The following is a 7183-nucleotide window of genomic DNA, read 5'->3' as shown; positions in this document are numbered from 1 at the left end:
GCAACGGAAGAAATTTTAAAATTATAAAAATTTATGACATTTTATAAAATTATAAAATGAAATTTTAATCTCGAATAAACTAAAATATATGAACAAAATGTAGAAAATGACCGACACGGAAGTTTTTTCGAAGCTTAATAATAAGCTCTCCAATGTAACAACAACTACTAACCTTTTGTTTACGCTATTGAGTGTTTTGCTTTTTTTGGAGATAGTAACGTCTGCTCATGGCAGTGGTATCTTGATGCAGTGTTTGATGATTGCATTGCTCAGCATTACTGATATATATGTTGGCTCATGAAGTAGTCAGCATTTCGTGGTGGCGTTATTTTCGTCGACATAAGTATTATATTTCGTACTTTTAATTATTATTTTTTTCAAATTTCTTTAAGAACAACTTGAATTCGAGAAAAAACGAATTCAAATGTGAACCTTCATTTCTGTTTAATTTAAAAATTTCAACAACCGTTTATTTTCTTTATGTTGTTTTACCCATTGACTGAAAAAAGTATGTTTTGTACATTTTCGTATCTTTTCTACTCTTTGTGGTTTTATATTACTAATGCAGTAATACCTCTTGAGTTATGAGTGAAAATGTTTAAGCCGGGTTTTCCTAGGAGGCAGGTTTTTGTGCGCTGCATCAACCAGATAGGACCATTTTGCTTCAGTAGAAATGTAATGTGTAACTTTATCTTAAAAACAGGAGACCTACTTTTCGTAGGGAAAGAAAACGCAACAAAAGACCTGTTTACACGCGTTAAGTGAGTTAGTAATCAACCTTTTACCAGCCAAATTAAGATTTAAATTGATTTTCTAAATTTTTTTGTTATTTCCTATTCCGATCCTTTAGTTTAGAGATATCAACCGCAAAATTCATGAAAAAAATTTTCTTGTATTGTTTCTGGACTTGTCCATGTTCATAGAAACAACATTAAAATCAAAATTTTTAAAAAATTAAATTTTATTCTTCCTTAAAAATAAGCGATTTAAAAAAATTAAATTAATGGCATAAAAAGTTCTCAAATGAAATTTTTGTTTTGTAAATTAAGTTTAAAATCTCATGCATTCAGGAAAAAAATATGAAGTAAGAAAAATATTTCTCTTTCAAATTAATAAAACCGATGATGAACAAAATAATAAAACCTTTGGGCCATTAAAAGGGTAACTAAATTTTTTAAGTTGTCAAGTGCTCGAAAAAGTATCGACACTTTTAAGTGATTTAGTTATTTAGTGTGCTCGTTGGATAATACGAGATCATGACCACTAGCATATGCGCATCATCTCTACTTAATCGAAAAAAATAGATTGAGTTCTATTCTATTTAATCAGTAAATTATTAAATCATCAACTAAAGCTGTGTAAATGGCTCTTATCATCTGCATACATTTTACAACTACTTGACAACTTGAAATTTAGTTAATTACTAAATCACTTAATACATGTAAACAGACTTTCAGTTGGTAAGTGATTGAGTAGAATAGAATCCAGTCTATTTTTTTTTTAATTAAGTAGGTATGATGCACATGCGCCAGTAGGCATGGTCTTGTATTATCCGATGATCATTTACTAAATCACTTAAACAGGCTGATACTTTTTTGGGTACTCGACAACATAAAATTTAGTTAATTACCAAGTCGCTTAATGCCTGTAAACAGACCTAAAGGTGAAGAAAGGATCAGTGAAATGTGCGCTGCACAATGCATTTGACTCTTCTAGAAACAGTCGGCCAATCATGCCTGAAGTAAAACGCTGGGGTGTTTTGTACTCTGTAGGAAAACAGTTGTACCACTTCTATTGGTGAGTGGTCAGTGTGTCCCACTGGACCATTTGTGTGTTACATGGTGCAGAAAACATGCTCCAAGTAAAACTCGGCTTAGCTAATAACACTTCAAGATGTGAGCTGGAAACATACTGGAGTCATCCAGAAAGTAATGTAACAGATAATTTCTCGCAAGTCTCCTTGAAAAAAGCAGAGGATGATACAGTTTTCAGGATGCACAGATTTTTTCACAGAAAACAGCTATTTTACATGTATTTGCAATCAGACTGAACGCGATTGACAAATAAGAATCTCGCACTGAGCTCAACACTGACTGCCCTCTTGTGATAATGGTCGAACCTTCGAGAAAAAGAAAATTCCAGCCAACTTAATCATTGCTAGTTCTCCAAGAATGGCACTTCTAGACGGGGCAGACTTTTGCCAGAAGGTTCTCTGTTACTTGAGGGGTCATCAACAAATTGCGCTACCGTTATTTTTCGTAACACTGTCCCCTCCTTTAAAATTGTTCGTCCTGACAATTCAGTCCTCAAGTCAGTGGGTCGCACTTAGTCACTCACTTTGGTAGGGAGATAGTCTGGTCAGATGGACCACTTTTCATTTCGTCGATGGAGTCTTTTGAATCCGAATTACCACATCATTCAGTTTCTTCACGACTCTGTAGGGTCCTTCCCAAAATGTCTAGAGTTTCGAACAAAGTTCTTTTCGGCGCTTTGGGTTCCAAAGCCAGGTGAGGCATTTTTCCTTGAAGTCGTGAGACGTAGCCTTCGCATCGTAGTGCTTCTTCATCTTTTCGGAGCCGGTTGATCCTGTCTCTGGCGATTCGATACACATCCTCAAGGCACTCCCTCGACATATTCTTCCGGTAGATTCCAGATGAAACGGAGTAGTCTGCGACTTCCCCCGGTTCTCTGTTGCCTGGTCTTCAGTTGCAGCCGGTGGAAGTCTTTCATGTAGTTCTCTCCGAACCTCAGCTCGAGTGCGTTTGTCAGAGCTTCATAGCTCGATCAGTTCTCGTTGGCGAGCGTCTGAAGCACTTCGGTACCTTCCGCTCGGAGTGCGGCGGCTAGGTGGAAGGCCTTGAGAACACAATCCCATCCATTCGCAGAGGCGATCATCTCGAACTGGGTCTTGAAGATCGACCACAATGTTCTTCCATCATATGTCGAGGGCTTGATGTTCGGCCGACTGACATCAACTATGGCTGGCAGGACTTGAGCGTCTGAAAAAAGCGTAGGCTCTTCAAAGTGCTTTCCCAGCTCTTGTATCCTCTTTGAGAGCTTCTCGTCGACCGCATTCGCCTGTTCAGAGACGGAATTCATCTCTTGGGAGATTTCTTTCACAGTGTCAATTATTCCGTCTACCCTGCTTTCAACGACAGTGATGTTTTCCTTCATTCCGGCAATCGATGTCGCGATTTCCTCTTTCATTCCAGATATCATTGCATTGACACCAACGTTATAGCGTTCAGGGTGGGCCCAGGTGCGTTTCAGAGGACCTTTCGAGCGGCGCAGGCATTGTATTTCTTGCACCATTTTTCCACATCGGTTCTTTACTTGTCCCAGTAGAATCATTACGGACCTTCTGGAGAGTCTTAGTTTCGCCAAAATGTCCCCCGGTCGGGCTCCCGTGCAACTTATTCAAGACCTCTTTCCTATGGCCTCTGGGTAGGATGAGTTGCCATCTGAACGTCTTTCCATCCTCCGAATCCCATTTGCGGTACAGCACGCCATCTCTCATCTCCAGGGAGTCCCATATTGCCCAGTACCTTTTGGTCATCGGACTGGAATAGGCGACGCTGGTTTATTTCCGGTGGATTCCTTCAAATCCATTATTGGTAGTATATCAGGATGTTCTAGTTGGCTTTTCCAGGTGTTCACGTCGCTCCAAGGATCGTCACTTGAGATGTTGCTTGTCTCACTACAGGGTTCACCAGCTCGTATTTTTCTTCTGCCTTGACGCAATGAGACGATAGTATTGTAGACATTGTCTTCTCGATAGGGTTTCGGCATTTCCGTGCGATGCTCCCTTACGATGTCATGTCGTATTCCTGCAGCCGTTATATCCATCGAGCTACTTGAGCCTCGGGGTTCTTGAAGTTCAACAACCAGCTGAAGGAGGCGATAGAACAGCTCTGATCCTGTTGTTTCTTGCGTCCGTGTCGAGGATGAATTCCTTCTCTACTCGTGGAAATGCCAATATTGGAGCCAAGCCCTAACATCGGCTAAAACAATTGTTTTAGTGACGTAAAAGCCCTTTCACACTCGTCAGTTCACATGAATTTATCACTTCAATGAGTCGGTGGAGGGGTCTTGCTATCCGGTAATATGTGCAAAGTCCCAGAAAGCTCTGAAGCTCATTCACATTCTCTAGTCGCTTCTAGTCTTTCACGGCTTTGGTCTTCTCAGGATCTGTCCTTATTCCCTCTCGAGAGGTGATGTGACCCAAGTAGGTGACTTGTCTAAACAGACGGTACTTTGTGGAGCTCAATTTCAAATTGCCATCTCTCAGCCTTTGAAGGACTTTGCTCAAATTCTCTAGATGTTCCGAAAATGTTCTTCCAACTACTATTATGTCGTCCAAGTACACGAGACATGATTCGTAAGATAGTCCATGTAAAACAGTCTCCATCAGCTGTTCGAAGGTAGCCGGAGCATTGCACAAGCCGAATGCCACCACCTTGAACTGCCACAGTCCTTGTCCGGTAATGAAGGCCGTCTTTTCTCGATCGTCCGGGTGTATTTCCACTTGCCAATATCCACTCTTCAGTTAAGAGTAGAAAACCACTGATGTCCAGAAAGCGTGTCAAGAGTGTCGTCAATTCTTGGCAGCGGATAACTGTCTTTCTTGGGGACGTCGTTCAATCGTCTGTAGTCGACACGGAATCTGGTGGAACTGTTCTTTCTCACCGATCAAAGCCGATCGGATCATGGACTCGTTGACGGCTCGATAATGTTGTTGACTCGCATTTCCTCTATCAGTTGACCAACTTCTTTTTGTTTGGCGAATGGAAGTCTTCTAGGATGCTGTTTAATTGGTGAATGGACCCCGATGACGATCTGATGTTGCGTCAAGCTGGTTCGGCCAACATCAGCTGATGACGTAGAGAAAAAAATCTCGCATTTTTTTGGTTGTCGACTGGGCACGTCTTCTCTGGTCAGAATCCAGCTAGGTGTCTCCTATCAAGCTCTCGAACAAACTTCCGGAATCATCTGGTGGATTTCCCGATGAATCACGAACCACACACGCGAATTGAGCATAAATAGCGATCTCTTCACCCTTCCGAACCTCCTTCAGCTTCTCGTTGATATTGAATGATCTCACAGGAACACCGTCCTTTGATGAATCCACCAGAGCGGCGGCAATTAACAGGCCGTGCCGTGGATGATGCTCTTCGTTCTAGGCGGAATCGTTAAGTCCCTTGAATCGCTTGATGGGCATCTCCTTGTAGCGACCTCCGCCCCATCAGATGACTGCGTTTCAGTTTAACGTCTCCGAGCCTCGAGGAGTGTATCCTCTTTTGGGAATTGCCATCGGGCAGGACCTTCGTAGGTGGTCTTCCTCATGACACCTCCAGCAGACCAGGGGGTTTGTCTTTCCAATTTTTATGGTCGTTCACGGCACTTTTCAGTTCTTCCAGCTCTCTGATGATGTCCGTGGCAGCGACGTCCAGAACAGCACTGCGGACTACTCGTCGTTCTCTACTCTAAGCTTGATGGGCTGCCTCAAACTTCATAGCGTAGACAAGGGCACTTTTCACGTCCTTGTACTCGCCCAGACGCAACACCTGCTGGATGTCGGGGTCCTTGACGGAGTTGGTGAAGCTCTGTAGGGTTAGTCCATCCCTAATATCCAGTGGGCAATCGGGATACGCAAACTGCGAGAGCCTTTCAATGTCCATGGCCAGCTCCTGCAATGTTTCCCCCGGTTCTCTGTTGCCTGGTCTTCGGTTGCAGCCGGTGGAAGTCTTTCATGTAGTTCTCTCCGAACCTCAGCTCGAGTGCGTTTGTCAGAGCTTCATAGCTCGATCAGTTCTCGTCGGCGAGCGTCTGAAGCACTTCGGTACCTTCCGCTCGGAGTGCGGCGGCTAGGTGGAAGGCCTTGAGAACACAATCCCATCCATTCGCAGAGGCGATCATCTCGAACTGGGTCTTGAAGATCGACCACAATGTTCTTCCATCATATGTCGAGGGCTTGATGTTCGGCCGACTGACATCAACTATGGCTGGCAGGACCTGAGCGTCTGACAAAAGCGTAGGCTCTTCAAAGTGCTTTCCCAGCTCTTGTATCCTCTTTGAGAGCTTCTCATCGACCGCATTCACCTGTTCAGAGACGGAATTCATCTCTTGGGAGATTTCTTTCACAGTGTCAATTATTCCGTCTACCCTGCTTTCAACGACAGTGATGTTTTCCTTCATTCCGGCAATCGATGTCGCGATTTCCTCTTTCATTCCAGATATCATTGCATTGACACCAACGTTATAGCGTTCAGGGTGGGCCCAGGTGCGTTTCAGAGGACCTTTCGAGCGGCGCAGGCATTGTATTTCTTGCACCATTTTTCCACATCGGTTCTTTACTTGTCCCAGTAGAATCATTACGGACCTTCTGGAGAGTCTTAGTTTCGCCAAAATGTCCCCCGGTCGGGCTCCCGTGCAACTTATTCAAGACCTCTTTCATATGGCCTCTGGGTAGGATGAGTTGCCATCTGAACGTCTTTCCATCCTCCGACTCCCATTTGCGGTACAGCACGCCATCTCTCATCTCCAGGGAGTCCCATATTGCCCCGTACCTTTTGGTCATCGGACTGGAATAGGCGACGCTGGTTTATTTCCGGTGGATTCCTTCAAATCCATTATTGGTAGTATATCAGGATGTTCTAGTTGGCTTTTCCAGGTGTTCACGTCGCTCCAAGGATCGTCACTTGAGATGTTGCTTGTCTCACTACAGGGTTCACCAGCTCGTATTTTTCTTCTGCCTTGACGCAATGAGACGATAGTATTGTAGACATTGTCTTCTCGATAGGGTTTCGGCATTTCCGTGCGATGCTCCCTTACGATGTCATGTCGTATTCCTGCAGCCGTTATATCCATCGAGCTACTTGAGCCTCGGGGTTCTTGAAGTTCAACAACCAGCTGAAGGAGGCGATAGAACAGCTCTGATCCTGTTGTTTCTTGCGTCCGTGATAACACGACGCAATACTTTCAACGACAGTGATGTTTTCCTTCATTCCGGCAATCGATGTCGCGATTTCCTCTTTCATTCCAGATATCATTGCATTGACATCTTCTCTAACTTCGGCGATGGATATATTAACGGCTGTGACATCACCCTTGACTTCGACTATAGAATTGGTGACATTGACGGCAGCGATGGGGGCGTGTTTATCTCTTTCACAATGCCCAATTT

The 7183-nt window shown here is 43.7% G+C and overlaps 1 protein-coding gene across 2 annotated transcripts in view; it reads left to right on the top strand.

Annotated features, from left to right (window-relative positions):
* Nucleotides 1-202: 202 nt before the first annotated feature.
* The window catches only part of LOC149086579 (phosphatidylserine synthase 2-like), a 38968-nt gene continuing 31987 nt past the window's right edge, over nucleotides 203-7183 (top strand). The window contains exon 1 of one of the 2 annotated variants that reach the window (XM_089230943.1): nucleotides 203-343. The gene's annotated coding sequence lies outside the window, so the exon portion shown is untranslated. The remainder of the gene's footprint in view (nucleotides 344-7183) is intronic. The other variant, XM_089230944.1, reaches the window with a different exon arrangement.

Source organism: Pholcus phalangioides, unplaced genomic scaffold (assembly GCF_987345545.1).
Source record: "Pholcus phalangioides strain wild (caught in Gottingen) unplaced genomic scaffold, Ppha-v1.0 ptg000004l_1, whole genome shotgun sequence".
Classification (NCBI taxonomy): Eukaryota; Metazoa; Arthropoda; class Arachnida; order Araneae; family Pholcidae; genus Pholcus; species Pholcus phalangioides.
The sequence above is the reverse complement of the archived record's forward strand: the minus strand, read 5'-3'. Positions and strand labels throughout refer to the sequence as shown.